Raw genomic sequence first — 20,317 nt, forward strand, 5'->3', positions numbered from 1 at the left:
CTAATTAACGTTACCTAACTTTCTTCTTTCTTTTTCGCTTCTCTCTCTTTTCCCTTTTTCTCTTTTCTTTTCTTTTTCTTTGTTTTCTTTTTTTTCTTTTTTTCTTTTTTTTTTCTTTTTTTTTTTTTTTTTCCAGAACGGTCGCTCGGCCAAAGTCGTCCCGTCGTCTGCATGCTCGAAAAGGTTAAACGAGTATGGTCAAATAAGTATCAAGCTCTAGGAGGAGAGTGAACTTTTCCAACGTAAAGTCGATTCTCTCTTTTTTTTTTTTTTTTCCGTGGAAAAACGTTCGTTAAACGCAGAAGGCAGATTACTATTTTTAGAAGAGACGTTCGGTTCGTTCGACAATGTCCAACCAATAGCAATGGCTTTGACCGTACTTACGAAACGATTTATCGAACGATCGGTCGCGAAACGCGTTCAACTAAATCTCACAGAACGATATCTACGAAGAACTAACTGACAGGCCGCGATAATAGGTCAGAGGTTAGGCGTATCGATTAGAGCCGCACGGATATTTTGTACCACCCTCGAAATGGGCTAGTGGTAATAGTACGCGAAAAGGAAAAGCATAACCATGAGATCGGACTTTATTCTTGTACGTAGGAAAAATTCCGCGGAAGCTCTCTCTCTCTCTCTCTCTCTCTTTGTTGTTGATCGGGGAAGCGCGAAAGGGCAGTTACCATGGTTCCTCGCGAATGACATTTTTGAATATTCCGAAGAAAGTCCTTCGGGGTGAGTGAATCTCGGCCAGGGCTAGTATTTTGAACAGGGAGGATCGTGCTACCTGCACGCTCCGTTGGGAAGCCCGTCAAGGAAATGTCAGGGAGTCATTGTACGCCTTCGTGATTTACTTGGCTATTCGAGCAGAGGATCTATGCGACGTGGAAAATCGGAAGATCCTTTACTCTTTTCTGACGTTTAAAGTCGAGTCTGACAGCCGATGATTATTTCGCGATTAGTGCAATTTCTCGATCTTAATTTTAAATTTATTTCGGAGAAAAATTGATGCGAAACCAAGTTATATCTTTCGGGCGCTATCACGTAATCGTTCATTTTACTGATCATGGAAAAGATATTGGAATGAATGCAGCTATTAATTTTTCGACGTAACATTGGCGAAATCGTCGAAACGTCGTTTAAGGGTGTCGAGTATTTTTGGTCCAGTTTTTGATCGGCCCGATTATCGATATATCGCAAAGACGTCATATCCACGCGTCGATCATAAACCAAACAGGAAAACTAAGAGAATTCTTCGAGTTCGACCGAAAGGATCGCAAATGTCGATTTCTTAGATTTCTAAGAGCACTTGACCCTTTTGTTTCCTTCTCATTCTCCTTCGACGTCTTCTTCTGCTGCTCTACGGTCTTCCCCTTTCCCTATCCTTTATTTATGGTTATCCTTCGCACGGCACTACTTATCTCTCTCGTTTCGAACAAATTCGAAAAAAACCAGATGTCTTCGCGAATCTTCTCAAGTAACGTTCTTCGTTATATTTTTCAATCTCTCTTTTCTAGCAGTGTAGGAAAGACGATCGCGAGGCTTGCACCGCCTCCTTCGAAAGTTTCATTAATCTTCTTCTTTTCTTTCCACTTCTTTCCATAATTTTGATTTGTGTCTTTAGCCAGTTTGAGTGTCCTGTCAAGAACAGTAAATCCCATCGTTTCTATATCCGAACATTTTCTAACGTCTTATCTTGGAGCGTATTTAACGCGAATATCAAGGGTGAACTATAGGAAAATATAATAGATAAAGTTTAAAAAATCCTCTTTCATAAGATTTCCGTTGGTTCCACTTTCGGTTCTTCATCCTCTGGTTTCATACATCTATGTATTTTCCATCAAAGATCTACCTTTCGTGAGGTATTGGTTATGAATTATTCACGATGAGCGATTCGAAGAAGGAAAAAGCGAGTAGCATTGCTCGCCGGATGCTATATATAATTCGAGATACGTTCGGATCGAGAGAGAGAGAGAGAGAGAGAGAGAGAGAGAGAGAGAGAGAGAGAGAGACAAAACGGCTTTTTCGCTATGATTTACGCTAATTTCAGTGCCGATTTAGAGAGGCAGAGTAAGGATAGAAAAGAGAGGAAGTCGTAAGTACCCGAATGCATCCTTCCGGTCACCCTCGCGTGTTACCTTTTTATCGTCGACTCACGAACCCTAGGAGTTCGCCTCGTATTTCTTGTCTCCCCTCTTACAACCGCGAGTCACGACTTTCTTCCTTCCTTATAATCCTTTACGTATTTTCCTTTTGAAAGGCCGCGCCGAAACTTTTCAACGTCCTCTTACCTTTCGTCGTCTTCCTCGCGAAAAACGACGAAACTTTTTACGTTCGAAGAAGAAAAGGCGTATCTTTCTTCTTTTCTTCCTCGGCAAAGTATCTTCCGTTTGATTCGCAAGAAGCACAAGACAAGATAGTACCAGGACGACACCGGGGTATATTTATATTTCTGCAGGGATGAGCATCAATAAACGATCAGATGTTCCGCGGCGATCGTCATCGCCGATTTCGAACGAAAAGATATAAGGAGACAAAGTTTAAAGGTCGCCAAAGAGAACTCGGAAGAAGATTATAAAAAAGCCGAGAATTTCAATGGTCACGCTCGTTTCTCAACGCCGAAGGAATTGGAGACGTTCACCGTCGACCAATTTCGTCTCCTTTGTTCTTCTTCCTTTCTCTTCTTTTTTTCTTGTTTTTTTCCTTTTTCGACTAATTGCCTTGCTCGTCGCGAGTTAACGACGATCGACAGGAGCTTTCCCCTTGTTCGTTCCCTTTCGATCTCGTCGGACAGTCCTCGCCGAGCAATAAATAACCTGCGTAATAGGCATGGAAAAAAGACCAATACAAACGAGCTTTCTGGCCGTTTGCAGGCAACAGACCGCGCGATAACGAAGAAAAACTGGAAGGAATTCGAAATGGAGCGACTCGATGCGAGCAAACACATTCATCGAGCAAAAGTAACACGACGGAATACGTTCGTACGTTTGACGAACGAACGGTGCACAGGTGTGTGTGTGTGTGTGTGTGTGTGTGTGTGTGTGTGTGTGTGTGTGCGCGCGTGCGGATGTACGCGTAGACGTTCGTGCAATTCCCGATGCCTTCATTTATCAATGTCCAACCGGGGGCCTTCCAGTCGAATGTCCTTTATCCTCGTTTCCGTTAGCATCGCCGAGCGACCTACCTAAAAGTATCACGATTCTTCTCACCGTATCTTCGTAGAGCAAAGTTCAGGTGCACGCGATCGAACGTCGGCTAATCTTCCAACGTTGATCCTCTTTTGACGCTTCGTCCCGAGACTTAGCAAAACTTCCGTGGGGAGGACCCTTTCATATCTTCGTCAGAAATGCTTTCGATCTTAAACGATCTTTCTTCCGATCGAATTCGCGATTCTTCCATCTAAGTATTGTATATTTTGAATTTTATCATTCAATTTTGTCGTCAATAATTATAGGCCTTATGATATTACGTTCAGACATTAGACAGACGTTGGGTATTGTTTTATGAAAAATTGAAATCGCTGAAGAACGCCATTAAAATATTCATAAAATCTAAAGCTCGATCAAGGAACGTATACGTTCCTTTTAACGCTCGAATCTACTTTGGAAGAAAATTTCATCAATGAAGCCAAGGCTCGCTTTCTCCATCCAATTCCAATTAATCATTCAACGATGTAGTTTCTTTTTTATGACCGGCACTTTGTACGGAGTACATAGACTTGGCTATACTCGTGAGTCATCTCTCACGGCGTATTTTCCGAGTGTAGGATAATATAGCCACTGGAGAGGTCGAATGATAATGCGAACTTCCAAGGAAGATGCAGCATCTCTCGAGCTGCGTATTCACATACGTACGTATTATGTACGTACGCTATCGTTCTCGCAAAGTATCCTTAGGAGCAGCCATCAAGGCGTACGAGCTTGAGCGTGCCCCTGAAAAAGGATGGATTTATCCCGGCTATTCCTCGCGAGCGATCGAACATGGGCCCTCTGCTGGATGGAGATCGCCACTTTTGACGCGGCATCGTTTTCTCAAAATTTTAATACGCTTTTATAATTACGCCCTTCGTACGTTCGCTTTTTCTTCTCTATCTCTTTTTTCTTTTTTTATTTAGCCACTTCACAAAAGTGCATTGAAACCTCATATGAAAGTACCCTATATGGAATATTATCTTTTCATCTATTTCGATATTCCGGGAAAGAACGTCAAAGTTACGCTTATTATAACACCGAAAATATGGACCAAATCTTATTCTATTTCTCTCCACGTTATCTAAATGTATCTACTTTTCTTTATCGCGTCTACTCTTACAAAAGTAAAGGCTTTTTCCTCTTACGTATGTGTTTTACGGAGAAATGATCTAACGGGCGAGGCATTTTCAAGATCTCGTACGAATGCAAGAAATTCTGCGAAATTTTCAAGGAATAATGCAAGAAGGCGAAGAGGACAGAAAGCGAGGATGAACGTGGATGAGAGAAAAAAGCGTATTCGTACGGATGTTCAATGTTATAAAACGCTCGTCGTGCGGTCCTTTTGATGAGAGCGGAAAAAGGTAAAAGGAAAGAGAGAGATAGAGAGAGAGAGAGAGAGAGAGAGAGAGTGTATATACAGCATCCGGTAGAGTTCCATCGACGCGTCGCGTTCTCTCTAGTGTTGGTGAGAGCAAATCTGACGTCACTGGCCGCGTAAGCCTTCTCCCTCTCCCCGACGGTGGCTCTTGGTTCGTCGGTGTGACGCCCTCAATGTGGGTTATGACGATGGCAGGGAATACGCGCTCGGTTAACCCCAGGGGTTGTGTACGTATTCGGATCGAGTTTGCGAGTAGCCGAGAGTCTTACCGTGCGATCGTCCATTCCGTTAAACTTTTTCTACGAACGCTGTGGAAGCTTAGCTTTTCGTTCTTATATTCTCTCTCTCTCTCTCTCTCTCTCTCTCTCTCTCTCTGTCGTTTCTCTTCGCGGTAGGAACAACGGCGACGACGTCGATGCAACCCCTGTCGGATGCTACGAATCTATCTGGTTTTAGAACAACGAGGGCTCGAGTTTGATGTTGCGCGTGGGTAGTACATAGAAACTTCATGAAATATGACATGACAATGAGCCGAAAGGTCGACTCGACTCGACTAGGATCGACGGAAGGATGGATGTACCGGGGCAACTACACGACGGTATATTTACACGAACCATCGAAAGAATATTACAATGACGAAAGCAAAAGTTATATAACGCTTTTATCGATCTGGCCTCTCGCGTATATCCGCATGGTGCTGGATGGTAAAGGTATGAAGGGCCAAGCGGAAGGGAAAGATCCGAGGGAAAACGTTTTTCGATGGAAGAGGAGCACGTCGATTATGCGGATACAAGTACCACTTGCTCCCTCTTCCTCTCTCTCTCTCTCTGCTCATCTTTCTAAAAAAGGCGCGTCTATAGTATTGAAACGAGGAAAGTTGGAACGACGAACGGATAAAAACTCGTAGAACTTTAAGACAGATGGAAAGTAATCAAAAGCACCGAAACGTCCGACGTATCTTTGTGTTAATTACGATTTTTTCGATATCGTGCTATTCGACCAGAGAAATTTCTCTATTTTACTCCTTCCTCTTTACATGAAAGAAAAATGTCAGAGAATAAATAATATAAAATCAAATACACGCTTGTTATTTCTTAGAAAGAGAGAAGTTCGATTTCGTTGACATTGCGTTTTCTTAACGAGGCAACCGATTATCGTAGTCTTTGTATAATCTCCCATCGCCTTTGTCTCGATATCTCGCAACTGGATCGGATTGGCGGAGAAGCTTACGCGGAAGAAAGTAATCTATCCGTTTTGCATAGGCAAATCTACCCCACCTCCTTTTTCACTCCTCTCACTAGCCCGAAATGATGAGAGAGAAAGCTCTCTCTCTCTCTCTCTCTCTCTCTCTCTCTCTGTCTCGTACTCTCGCGTAATCCCCCTTTCATTCGTGTTTCTTGTTTCAGGGCACGGCTTAAGAGGGAATCATGCCCGTGAAAGTACCGACGCTTTTCAAGCCCAACCACTTCCGGTATTTAGCTAAGCGACGACAACGACAACGTCGACGACAAGGAGGAGTAGAAGAAAACCGTTCGTATTAGATGATTTAGGTATAGCGATGAAACTTTAGCTGAAACTATATCGTTGTGTTTCGTCGTATGATACTCTCGCTTTCTATTTCTTTCTTTTTCTTTTCTTTGTCTTTAAGTTAATTATGTTTTAGTAATTTTATCGGATATTTTGCCAGTACGTGCTCATTGTTTCTCATTGTCGTTATCGTCTTTGTGAAAGGTCTTCGTACGGTCGTGCACATTGCTTGCAGTAAATGAGCATGCGCGCCGGTTTATAATGGCGAAGACGTCAAACGATTTTCGCGATACGATGAGAAGAGAAGGTGGAGAAAGAGGAGGATGAAAGGCGGATGGAGGAACGAAGACGAGAGCGAGATACGGCTCATTAAACGTCGAGCTCTTCCCTCGGCAAACGGACCACCGGTACGAGAGCTACATGGTAGAAATTGTAGTGCAAATACGACTACATTTATCCTGCAGCCTCTTGAAAAGTGCATATATTATTCAACGGAGAATGCTGCGTCTTTCTCCTCCTCTTTTCCTATTTCTTTTTATTTCTCTCTCTCTCTCTCTCTCTCTCTCTCTCTCTCTCTCTCTCTCTCTCTCTCTTCCCCACGACTCTTTCCTCTTCTTCGAAGAGACTCCTTTTGTATTTATCTTGGGTGGGTGGCTCGCAGACGCGGAAAATGCTCGCGGAAGGTAAGAGAGAGAGAGAGAGAGAGAGAGAGAGAGAGAGAGAGAGACAGAGAAAGAGAGCGAGGGATAAGGTCGACGAGTACCACGACTTTTGCTCGTATAATTGTTCGAGTAATTTCGCTTCTCCGACTATTGTTTGAGTTAGCTTATGAATACGAAATGGTATGATCTTCTAACAACTCGATTGAAATAATTTCCAATGACTTGCCGATTACGTACTTTTCAAATTTTAATATCGAGTACTTTGTTGAAAATTAATTAATTCATAGTCGTGCAAGTGCTCCTTTCTGCTGCGGCATTAATCACTCGATGAAAAGTATTATTCCATATACATATATGTATATATCTTTAATCTTTTACTTTTACCATTCGTAGCTAAAGACGTTAAGGTAAAAACTACATTTTCCTCGTATAAAAAGAATATTCGTAACTCGTAATTGTAAATCGTACAACGGACTTTAGTATTTTACCGATGCAACGTTAGCTTTATTTCTTTCTACCATCATTACTATTTCTATGTGTATTATAAAAATATCGTATATAACGGACTACGAAGTATATGTACATAATTACAGCAGGTATATATGTATGCATTATACTTTGGTTCTTCGTACTCTGGCCACGGCTAATTAGCTGCACGCAATAAAAGTCTACCGTGGTATCGGATGATCAGGAAAAAGAGCGTGCAGTGAAAAAGTTTGGCTTTCTCAGTCTTCTTTTTTTTTTTTTTTGTCCAAAAACGAAAAAGAAGAGAAATGCAGAAATAATTAGTCGGAGGTAAAGAAGGAGAAGAAGAAAAGAGTAAATCATAAAATAAAGTAGTGAATGGCTCGCCTTTAAGAAAGCACGAAGGATTAATCGAGATCAAAGATATCGCGAGCGACGACAGGAAAAAGACAACTAAGGCGTTGTTCTTCGTCGTCGTCGTCGTCGTCGTCGTCGTCGTCGTCGTCGTCGTTGTCGTCGTCGTCGTCGTCGCCGTCGTCGTCGTCGTCGTCTTTATCAGGGTTCGCTGTCCTTTTCGTCGGTTGGTCTAGTCACAGGAGATCACGAGACGGTGTCGGTTCGTGCGATAGCTCGAGATAGAGGAGACAAACGACAAAGGTTGGGAGGACGACGAGGACGAGGACGTGAAAAAGGCGGAGGAAGGAGGAGGAAAAAGCTATAGTCTTTGTAGCACTTTGGCCTAAGCTCGCACACATTGTCCTCATTACGACTCGCGGTCAGCTTATCGGAGGAACACGCGATACGCTTGGAGAATTCAAATGGCTCGCAATTATTCCTTGGCCTAGACCGCTGAGTCGTTAGACCTCATTGGTATTACTCGAAATATTTTTCTTTCCGATCGATAGATCGTAGTTTATATGTTAACGATTAGTTATATACTTTTTAGATACTTTTTCTCATTCCACCTCCGTTTCCACGATACCGAGAAAGTTTGTAGATCGAATTTTCAAGTTTCTCTTGGGTACGTTTATTATCGTGTGATAATCGCATCCTGGAGTAGCGCAACGTGAAAAATGTCAAGAAAGTCTATTACGTGTTTCATCCCGAACGACATCGAAGATTTAATGCATACATAAGAAGAAAGATCTTCAACCCTCTCCTCGAATTATAACATCTCGTGAATCTTGGAATTTCTTTTCTCGAGGGTGTACACTATGGGTTTTTTCTTATTTCCTATTATACAAAATAAGAAATTATTTTTCCTTTTAACCGTATTAATTCATGGTTAATTTTTATAACTCGAGGACGAGTTATGCAGCATTAATCGAGGAAATCATTGTGACGTGCCTACAACATGTCTAGCGTAATTAACGCGATGGTCGATGCTTCCTTGGAATCGAGTTCTCGTTGTCCTTGTTATTATGTGGATCGGCTTATCTAAGAGACACGCGATGTTCCGGGAATATCTAGATAAAACTATTCCTTGGCCTAGACCGCGTACGTTCGCAAAGAGAAATACGTTCGGCTATTATCCTTTCTGGCTTATTTTTCCTTCGATCGTTTAGCGTAACATCGATCACGTACCTTACTTTTTAAATATCGAAAGATTTGTCCTTCCCATTTTCAGATTCTCAACGTAATAGTCGCAAGATATCGATTAAACCGATGGCAATTTGATGGCTTTCCGTGAAAATATTATAATCGGTTAATATTGCTAAGAAGCGTCGATTGTTATCGGCGGATATTCGCAGCGGACTTTGGAACGAAAGACCGAGGCAAGATCCGTTCTTGACTATGCACAATGGCGAGACCTGCAGGGCGTTTTACCATTACGTAATGGACATGCCAGCCGAATGCAACGAGCCGTTTATTTTTACGACTTACACCACCGACTGCCTCTTGCAGGCCAAAGGCGCGCGTGACTCCTTTATTAAAAAGTTCCCTCATCGTTCGCGGTAGTAAGTATCACGGTATTAAGTTTCTCGCTCCTGATCTTTCGTTAAAAAGGACGACGATTTACGTCGTGATTCAATGCTACCGTATTTCTCCATTTTAGAAATTTTGGGATCTTTAATTTCTTAATAATCCCATGGTATATCTACGGTATCCATCGTTTATTATTATTATTATCCATTATTATTATTATTATTATTATTATTATTATTATTATTATTATTATTATTACTTTCTTTCTCATCTTGGAAGAGGATCGTGGAAACGATAATGGGAAGACCGAACGCAAATAACTTTATTCGTAATCGCGTTTCCTCTCCCCGATGATAGACGCCGCGTTGTTTTCGAAACAAACGAGACCAAGCGCTATACGACTTGATAACATTAACGAAGTAATAAAGTCTAATGCAAATGTATCAGTAGGAAGGAAATGCTAACGATCACTGTGTAATTTTAATAATGTTAATTAAACTGCCCGATCATTCCGGGCAGCGTTAATTGCTCTCGTACATTAGCGTAATGTCCTTTGTTCGTTTGGAATTAACGAGCTCAATTGGAAGTACTCGATGGATATACAGATTCTCATGACTGGTAGATTCGCTTCCATGAAAATGTTCGTTCTCTCTTTTAGGAGGGAGGTGTATCCTCCCGGTTCCTCGAATTCGCGTGGTCGAGGAAAAAAGTATAAGGGAACGTCTTAAAATTGGAGTTCGTCGAAATAACGTTGAGACGTTTTTGTATGCCGTGGAACGTTGGCAGGGACGATCAGACAACGCGCACGCGCGCACGGTTATCGGAGATAACGACAAACGAGCTTTCTCCTAAGGTCGAGCACGCACGCGAGATCGCGATGATTTTGACGAGAACCGGTAAAGCGGCAGCAGGCGGCAGGCGATCGATAAACGATAAGCGGTAAATCGGGACTGCGCCTTTCCTGCGGCATGAAAATCGTTTCTTTCTATTTTACCTATAGGCTATGTCATATATACGCTATGCATAGGTAAATCGACGATATACTCGAATTAATTGGGAACCAGGGTTTAATCGAACCCTTGATATAACATTTCTATCAAGAGAAACTACTTGGAACTTTGAAATGTCGTTGGAAAGCTATTAAAAAAGTGGTATCATCGAGCGAATTTTAGACCTCGAACTCTTAGCCAGTACTTCTTGCTTTTTCAACGAGCACGAAACTCTTTTTCGCTTCTCCTACGAGAACGTACGAAAAGGACACAAAGGAGAAAAGGAAAAAGAGGAAGAAGAAGTGCTACTGTTGCTGGCGGGAAGAGGAAGAAAAATCCTCTACGTCGAACGTCGATGAAATTTTAAAGGAAGCGAAGTTTGTCGGGTCCCCGCGGTTGAAAAGGCAATCTTGCTCGAGAACTTTGGCCCCTGTTTCTCTCTCCTTCTTCCCTCCCTCTCTTTCTTCTGGGCACGATTAAATTCTCAAGTGCCAGCCACTTTTCCTCCTTCTCTACCGATAGGTAGAATCATGAAAGAAGAGTTGGAGGACCATGAGCTTCAACAAACAAGTTTTTATTAGTGTATTTGCGAGAAGGATCGTTAGAGTACCTATCTACCGTTTGGGAAGTCGTTTGAAAAAAGAAAACGTGCGGAAAAGCGTTTGATGACATCTTAGATAGTTAAAGAACGCTGGAAGGGTTGACAGTCATTTGCGAGCTGTAATTTCACCGCGCGTAAGAGCCTGACCGAGGGCGAGAGACGGAAAGGGAGAGATCGTGTCATAAAGTTGCGCTTTATCGCGTTCCACGCCAATGCGGACTCTCTCTCTCTCTCTCTCTCTCTCTCTCTCTCTCTGCCTCGACGTGAAACGAGGGCTTGCTTCGATCTGCCAATCATAGGAGTCCGATTCTAGGAAACGCGATGCTCTCTTATACCTTGCCGTGCCATCGTCGCAGCTTTCTATTCCCGGTGAAATAAAATCGGCTACGAACGATCGAGTCTATTCCTACTCCTTTATTCCAATTCGAATATTTTATGTTAGGTCGAAAGCTCATTTTCGAATCGATCGGTAACGAGCGATCTCGTTTAACGACGAAACGTTGAACATGGAAAAGAGATTGCTGATTTTTCTTAAAGGTTCACTTCAGGTTTCGTTTCGTTTCGTTTCGAGGCCGAACGATGGAGTATCACCGACCTCCGACAAGCTTAATCTCACAATTGACCTTGATTACCTATAGGTTTAATTTAGCACGCAATGAAGATTCTCATTCGCGATAAGAAACACTTTAGACCACTCTTCGCCGTCCCTTTACCAGCGCGTAACCCTCCTTGCGATATTCATTCCTAATCTGCTTCATATCTTTGTATCATCTTTCATTTGATTCATCGTTTTTTTTCTCACGACTTAAAATGCACGCGATTAAGGTCAGGCAGCGTCTATTAGCGTATAATAATCACCACTATTATTATTACCTTGTATTAAATTTTGAAATATATTTTATAATTATTCGTTCGTCGAACGAACAGAAAGTTGACGAATCAAGGATTTTTAATCAATGAGACGCGTAAAATTCACGAAACGATTCATTTTTAAGTGCACGTAATGGCTCTTAGTCCGATCGCGCTAATATTCACATGCGCGCGTACTAATATCCAAATAGGGCTGGATCTCTATGTATATATATATATATATATATCGGTCAACGATCTCCCCTTCACACTCGAAACAAGGATAATACGCATGAATCGATCGCGTGGCACATTGATCAAGGAGCAGCGGCTCGTTCAACGTGCTCAAGCGGCTTGCAACTTGCACAGAAGGCTTGTAGAGAGAGAGAGAGAGAGAGAGAGAGAGAGAGAGAGATCCAATGATGAGAGAGCGAGAAAGAGGAGGGAATGATTATCGGTAATTCACTTTCCAATAATGCTATTATCTACGTAATCGTGCTGATTCTGTAACGTGACTAGACGAGTTCGCACCTCGCAGAACGCATAAACATACATTCACGCACACAGATACGTGTATTTAAATACATCCTCTATGCCTCTATCAACGGATTATACTTTCACGTATGCGCTCGTATGTGTATTCATGCAAAAGCCAAATTTGGCATATCAGAGAGAAAGGCTGAGAATCCACGAACGAGCAACCCCCCACTCGGATTATACAAATTCTTGAATGTATCTAAACATTAATGTATCTATTAATGTTTATCTTTTTGACGAGATGTTAACTCGTTGAGAAGCATTGGATTTAGATAAAAAAAAAAAAAAAAAAAAAGAAAAAAAAAATTGAATCGAACTCGTTCGTATTTTCCAGTTTTGATCTAAATTCGATCGAAAAGGTCATTCGTTTGAGTCGTCCTGTCGGCATTCATCGCCATCCTTAGTTTCCTTGTCGACGACGAACAAGGAAAGTAAGACGGCGCTTGGGCGTAAACCCAAGTACGGTCACGTAAATAGGCTTTGTTTCGGCCCGAATGGATCCTGTTCCGGTACGTCCTTTGACGCGAAACGAACCACCGAGTGAGCACCTAATGACGCCATCGCGCCTATGGTTTACGTTGTTTATGAATTTCCATGTTGAAACTATGAGCACGGATGGTTACTACGTAGCACGTTTGAATAATCAGAGACACCGAGAGGTATCGACATAATTCGTTGTCGTCCCGGTTCGTTAATTTTCACTCTCGTTCGTTCGAATACGAATTGTATTGTTCGTTTGTTCATACATTCATTTGTCGGCTTTTAGACGTTAATTAGTCTTTATCTCGGTTTAATTAATTCCTAATACTTTTGACATACATACATAATAGGTAGGATTCATTGGGATATCTTGGTAACATTACCGACCGTTTTCCATCCGTTTATCTAACAAAGAATTTCACTCGTAATGTATACGAAAGCTCGTTAACGGGAGGGAGAGGGGGTAGCACGATAATGGGGGGAATAATATTTGCCATTTGTGTCAGGCTTGTTTGCAATATCTGCCGATCGGGATAATCCCCTGCTCCTTCCAAGTGCGTATATACGCGGTTTCATGTTTATTTGTATTTGAGAGTGCATACTCGTCGCATGATTAACATTCGCTGGATGTTTCGATAAATAAATGATAAATCATTAGGGATTTGGCCGAACAACTTTTCTTTTTTTCTAAGGTATTGCAGCAATTTGTCCTATTTGGACGACACGTCGCGCGTGTAGGCACGCCGAACGACCAGTATCGAAATGGAGGCCGACACGTCAATGTCGCTGGCTATTTTTATTCGCAACTGCAGCCACGGTATTCGACGGAAAACTACTCAGGGACGAAGGTGCTTCGATTTTCCATCGAATCTACGCTCGTTGCTTCTCGATTAGCACACGAGACGATACCTATCGTATGTATACCAGATGGTTCGGAATTTTCTTTTAAAGAACCTTTATCAGTCATTACTTTTTTTCTCTTTCTTTTTGTGTCGAAAGGCAAATATTGAAAAACGTTGCCGAAAAGCAACGACCGAGAGAGTCTCATTCTCCTAGACGCGAGAAAGTAACAGGTTCCAGGTTCTTTCTACATTTTTATTTCCTCTTCGTTGTCGACGTCGCGAAAGCATAGCTTTTACCATTTCTTTATTCGTTGCTGTTAACGTCACGTTGCTGTTAAATGACGTTGATACCGATACAACCGTTACCGTTAACTTCGTAGAGGCTATTTTTACACGTGAAGTGTGAAAGCCAACGACGAAGACTACTAGAAGGAGTATGCCGACGGTAACGACGACGTTTCTCAGGGCTCGATAAAAGCGTAGGTATGCTAGTTAATTATATCAGTACCCCATTACCGTGCCAGTATACCGCGTGATTGCAATGGCTTTTTATACACGTTCGTTGAGGCTACGTCGAAGCGGCGTATCGTTGAAACACTCTGACGGTGGTTGAAAAAGAGGGAGGTGCTGCTGAAGACATTGACGATGGGTGGGGGAAGTTGGTCGCTATGTTTTCTCTCCCCCCCCCCCCTCTCTCTCTCTCTCTCTCCGTATACTTGGTTACAATCATCTCTACGGTTACAACTTTTTTTACAACAACGAGCAGCTGTGCATATACAGCAACGACAACGGCAACGAGCGACCGCTGCATAGACAACGAAGGAAGGAGACAACGGCCGGCACCACATTACTCGGAGCTTGCCTTCGGACCTAGCGAGATCTGCGTAAATACGGGCGAGTAATTACGTTGCTGGAGGGAAATTACCAGTTACCGGCTCGCCGTTGAGTTTTATCCAATTAGGGGATTGCTTTGGCCACCCTGCAGAATGTTCTCTCTCCCTATTTCGGTCGCCTACTCTCGCTCTTTCAACTTCGTTTCAGTCTCTTTCGCTCTTTCCAGTCGGCTGCTAGTCGAAGCGAACAAATTCCCTCGACGAGCGCCGTTTTCACTACTCGCGCGTCTTTTTTCATTCTCTATTTTTTTCCTTTACATTCTCTTTTTCTCCCTTTTCTCTTTCGCTTTCCTACTCCCATCATGATTCTCTTACTATCAAAGTAGTACTACTTAGTCGACTTACTCGCGTAAGTTACCACTCGGTCAACGATGGGAGCCAGGCCGAGCCGGTATTTTAGAAAAGCGAAGCCATTCTCGTCTCTATAAATAAAAGGGCTTTCGCGCTCGCATCGCTCGTCACATCGATCGGACGCGAGGAGATTCTGCGATGGAATCAAAGTGCTTTGTGAGTCTTGCGAGTGTTAAATATAGAAAAAAAAAAAAAAGAAAAAAAAAAAAGAAAAAAGAAAAAAAGAAGAAAATAAAATAAAGGAAAAAAAGCGAAGCGTACGCACGACACGACACGTAAACGCAAAGATGTTTGAGGGTAAGCGCACGATTTCACGTGTCATATCGATCGTCTTTTTTTCCAATCAGATCCAATCGGTCTAATAAAATCTTTGTTTGCGCGTCAACGATCGCAATGAATACGATGCGAGATATTTCATATCTTACAAAGCCGTCTCGAGGACTTAGATCGTGACTTAGTCGCGACGAAGCGATGTTAAAACTGTATTAACCGAACGAGTTTCGGCACGAGTTTGGAAATTCGAAGAGTCAAGTTAGCTCGCCGTCTATGATATTTGTTAAAAACTTTTAGGTGTCACACCTTAATGCGACCCAAAAAGCTCTTTTATTGCAACCGCACTTTAATTCACATTACACCGTGCTCACCCGACTATGCATCTCTCTCTCTCTCTCTCTCTCTCTCTCCTCTTCTCTTTCTCTGTTCGTTCATTTGCACATGCAATTCGCATACACTTTGCGTACATGAGTTTACGGACGAACTAGCATCGAAAATATTCGAGCAACCAGGTCGATTAACGTCATCGTATCGGATCTCGGTCACGTGCTTTACACATGTCTATTAACGAATACGAATGCACAAACGAGTAAAGAGAAAATGTGAGAAGAGAGAGAGAGAGAGAGAGAGAGGATCTCGACTTCTGGGCTTTGCAATATAACTATCGGCCGAACGAGAACGACCGTTCGAAGCGGAGCGGCGAACGGACAATCAAGGACGCGGACGTTGGTTAGCCGAGGGTGATGTCCTCGCCATTGATTGGCAGCCCTGACCGCGTCTGTGCTTGCCAAGGTTCCGGTATGCAGACCTACGGCTTTGATTGCGGCTTACACGAACGAAACGACTCTGCTTCGGCGAAGGTTTTTCGACGTTTTCATTTTCTTTCATCGTCGCGACTCGCAAAGATAGACGAAACGAATTCACAAGGAATCCTTTTAAATAGAAACCTGCGTGTGTTCGAGTTAAAGGGAAGAAGGAACGTTTCGCGTCGTTCTCTCTTAGTCGGTTAGTCTCTTAAAGGGATATATTTTATTTGTTGGAAATAGGAGAATACCGTCCGTTGGTTCTCGAATCGATTAAAAATTGGGTCAGTCCTTATTGGCACGTGTTTCTAACGTTCTCCGAAATAACTGCTGAAACGAGTGTTGTCCCTTCATATTCTTTCATAAAGAGCGATCATGCTCTTTACGGCTCCGACTGTAGGAAAGATACGCAAGCGAGCGTCGAGTTCTTCTCCCGTAGATCGGGCCGACGAGATAGACGCTCGGTACGATTTTCCGCGAAGAACGCTTTTCAAGGCGATTCTCCGCGTATAACGTCGATGCGAAATCGATCGCCGTAGTCACCGAGGAGACCGACTAACGAATCCGATCGTCCCTCGGACTCTTTTCCGCCGTCTGCAGTCCTAGTAGCTAGAGCTCAAAAGTTATGGACGTTGCTCGTGTGCGACTACGCCGACCGAGTTTGCGTCAGTGTGTTGGAGGTCCCATTGATTTCTTGGCCCATGTCAAGGCTGCACGCGAGAAAGCCCCTTTTGCCTCTGGGCACCCACGCGAGCTCGCCGTCAACCGCCTTCGACCTCCCACGACCCTCCCCCCACCGGCCTTATCTCTCTATCTCTAACTCTATCTATTCGACTCCCTTCCACTCTTTTCCACTTCTCTATCATTTTCAAGTCCGAGCTTTTCGCGAATCTCTGCAACGCATTTCCATCCACCTGTCACTCTCTGTCTCCCACGGATCTATCCTTTTTCCGTCAACCGTTTCCGTTTACGCCAAAAGAAACGTCGACCGACTTGGCGGCACTCCGATCGCCTTCTTTCTCCTTTGACCACCGAGCTCCCTTAAGCGTCGTCCCTAGGCCGACATACCTAACACCTCCCCCCCCCCCCCCTCCTCCCCCATTTTACTCCAATTCCTTATCTCTTCGACCTTACATTTCGTTTTCCCATAATCGACGAGATATCGCTAGGTCAACTTTCTCGAAGCTGTCCGCTCTTCTCGCGAGCACATTGATTCTTGCTTGCGCCCTTTGTTTCCACTAGTCACTCGCGGCTATAGTCGGCTTCCGCGAGTACGGACGTGCCTCGGACTCGACCTGAACTTGGCTCGATTTAGATTCTATTTTAAAAGAAAGACCTTCGAATCTACCAATTATATCATGCGAATACACACACACACACACACACACACACACATTTTCTAATACGTTATTCTTATCTAATCCTGGTCGTTTGTTCTGTTCGGAATAAGTCTAATAAAGAGGAGTCGTCAATGTCATGGAGAAAATGTTCGAACGAACATTCGAAGGGATAGGAAAGAGTTAACGACAGGAAGCAAACGAAAATCGCTTCTCTTATCTTAAAGCTGTAATCTGTAAGCTGGCGTCAGCGGATTAGCCGAGCCTGTAGTTTCCACGAAATCCAAAGGTACATATTGGCTTGGTCGCAATGCACATTGAAAATAATCCAAAATATCGCTCGATTCGACGAAATATCGTTCTTCTTCAAAGTACTTGCCTAATTTTTAATAGGATTTAAAGTGACTCCTCGGCGCTCCTAGCTGACCATGCCGTTGGTGTTCGCGTCCGAATAATAATTTGAAAGTAATTCGAAAATACGACAAGGGTAGTTGATTTAACCGTAAGGCTGATCCGAGCACAGCATATTAATCGCGACGCTAGTATTACGCTAGTCGCCGCGAATTTACGAGCTAAAAAAGTATTGTCTCGAATTCTATGGTTATCGCCGCCTAACGTTTCAAATTCGTCTGAAGAAAAAAAAAAAAAAAAAAAAAAAAAAAAAAGATACTCGCGTACGAAAAATGTTTGACGTAATCGTAAAGCGTGGCATGCACTATGGAAGATATTTAACGAAAAATCGATCGAGCGCTTTGAGAATCGAAGAAATAATTCCAGTGCGATTTCCAGTTTTGATCCCGATGAGAGACGAGACGAATGCTTAAACGTGCAGCGTATAGCTGGATGTAGAACACGTTCGTACATAAACACATGTATGGAGAGAAGGGTGCCAGTAGTGAAGTACGGTGAATGACCAGACAGTCGAAGGCTCGATCAACCGCGTTGCCGGATATTACTGATACCGAAGAGTATTCGATTTCAACGTAACTGGGGGAAGTTTCATCCGATTAAATGGCACGCAACAACTTGATGAATCTTCTCTGAACAGGTAATAGGTACTTTCACGAGTCAATCAAAGATTGCATTACGCGAATCGAAAAATCTTCGATGTCATTCGAGCGAACATGAATTCCTTTATAAATATATCTAAAACGAAACTTCTCGATCGAGCCTCGATCGACGGTTCAATTAATTTTACCGGCAAACGAAAAATCTACGTCGATCGAATCGAGAGAACTTTCGTTTAATCAAACGAATAGGTAACTATAGATAAATACCTATCGGAGGATTATTGCTTTCGGCACGATCTAGCGTCGAAGAAAAATGAAAGATTTTTATCGCGATCATTAGAACGCAACGGCGTCAATCAGAATCGCAGGTAGCCTTGTGCGGGGCATTGTTGCAGTTTCATCAATCACCTCTATAAGCGCGCGCGCATTAATAATCGACTGTTATTAAATATGCATCGGTTGTTTGTCATGCGGATATGCCTATATCGTTCGCCTCCTTCCTTCGAACATCGTTATTGCCAACTTCTGCCCTCGAGATGTCAGCTAGTAATTGTCTTCCTCGAGAGCCGCAGATTTCGAACGGGAACGTGAAAATCGGTGATCCGCGATGGCGCGTCACCATCGATCGATTTCTTCTCCATCCTTTTCACTTAAATCGTAAAATATCTCGCGAAGCGAGATTACCGAGATCGGACGACTTTCGACGAAAACAAAAGCGGCATTCCACTCTAACGAAGCGTCTCGACGTTCATCCTTCGTAGAAAACTTTCGCATCGGTGGATGATTTTTAGCTAATTACAGCTCGCTGACTTTTCCCGTTAACGACGATTAAAAATATCCTTTTTTACATATTTTATCAGTCTCATATTTTCGCCTTCGGTACGATCTACAAAGTAAGTCTGCGACGCGTGAAAGTAACGGGAAATTTGGTTCCAGTGGTTCCATGTAAAGCACGCGGGCGCGCGCGCGCGCCTTTCCTTTCCGGGTAAGTGGGTCAGAAGACCGTGGAGTCGAATGACTTGGCACGATTTTTCTCGTTTCCGCGTCAGACTATCCGATGTTTTCACGACGAAAACACAACGATTCGCGACCGGATGAGGTATCGCAGTGACGCTTTCAATTCCCCCCAGCCCACCCACCGAACTCTCACGAGTGATATAGGGGGACGATGCTTTTTCTTCCTTCTTTATTCTTCTTCTCGTTCTTCTTGCTCGATATATGTTTCCACGGGCGGGAGATAAGAGAAAGACGTTAAACTAGTCCCCGTTCGACAGATAAAATTCTGAAACGATAAATCGGACGGAGATATCAACCGAACGATCGCTTCGATTTTTACTCTTCGAAATTTCAGTCCGATCAAAGATCTTATTTTGCAACTAGTAAATTTATCGAAGGGAATTGGGGAACAATGAAAAGAGGAAGTATCGTTTGCAGGCAGAATCGAAAGATGTTGTTAAATCTGAGATGGACGTCTTTCGTGATAAGAAAGAGGACGATTTGCCGGTGGTCCAAAAAAATGGGAGGGGACATGCTGGCTGCAAGATAGATAGACGGATATATAGACGGAGAGGGAGAGAGACAAAGAGGGGAGGATTTGGAGTTCTGCCACATCGGGAGCACCCTCCTGCCTCGAGAGCTCTACTGTGATCACCGATACCACACTACGGAACGTTCGCGGTTGGTACTCGTAGGGTTTGGAGGAGCCCGAAGAGAGGCACGACCCTCGAGAAGGAAACAGGTGGAACGAGACGAGACCGTGCTTCGAAGAAAAGCGTAAATATTGATAATTCCAGCCAACTATACTTCTTCCTGTCGTCTATACAGTATGCTAATATATTATCATATCGATTATCCACGACAATTATACGATTCCATGTGACAAATAGGTCCTGTATAGACAATTACTCTGGTCGTCTATTCTTATTTTTGTTCTTCAACTCGAATCGTTCACGGGAAACCTCATTAGTTGGAAGCATGTTTGAACGAACAATCTTCCTTTCTGTAGGATCGATACATACTGAAACTTTATCCATCGGAATAAAGTATTTTTCGCGATATGTTTCGAGAATCTTTCATTCGTGAAATATCTTTAGGAACGACTATTAATCTGGAATAATTGAAGTTCGAGGGGGGATGTTCGTTGACATTAGCGAGGTGATACGAGTTAGGACGTTGTAATACGCGTCCGAGGAGCTCGACATTT

General features: G+C 43.1%; 1 protein-coding gene and 2 long non-coding RNA genes across 23 annotated transcripts in view; 2 read left to right on the plus strand and 1 right to left on the minus strand.

Moving 5' to 3' along the window:
* LOC124954084 overlaps nucleotides 1–6,268 on the plus strand; it is a 30,070-nt gene extending 23,802 nt beyond the window's left edge. The window contains exon 3 of the long non-coding RNA XR_007102442.1: nucleotides 5,976–6,268. This is a non-coding gene — a long non-coding RNA (uncharacterized LOC124954084). The remainder of the gene's footprint in view (nucleotides 1–5,975) is intronic.
* LOC124954075 (gamma-aminobutyric acid receptor subunit beta) overlaps nucleotides 1–20,317 on the minus strand; it is a 56,633-nt gene that overhangs the window by 35,264 nt on the left and 1,052 nt on the right. The window lies entirely within an intron of this gene.
* On the plus strand, nucleotides 13,962–19,965 carry LOC124954083. Its single transcript, XR_007102441.1, has 4 exons — nucleotides 13,962–14,988; nucleotides 17,218–17,393; nucleotides 17,894–18,152; nucleotides 19,549–19,965. It is a non-coding gene; the product is annotated as an uncharacterized LOC124954083 (long non-coding RNA).

Source organism: Vespa velutina, chromosome 14 (genome assembly GCF_912470025.1).
Source record: "Vespa velutina chromosome 14, iVesVel2.1, whole genome shotgun sequence".
Lineage (NCBI taxonomy): Eukaryota > Metazoa > Arthropoda > Insecta > Hymenoptera > Vespidae > Vespa > Vespa velutina.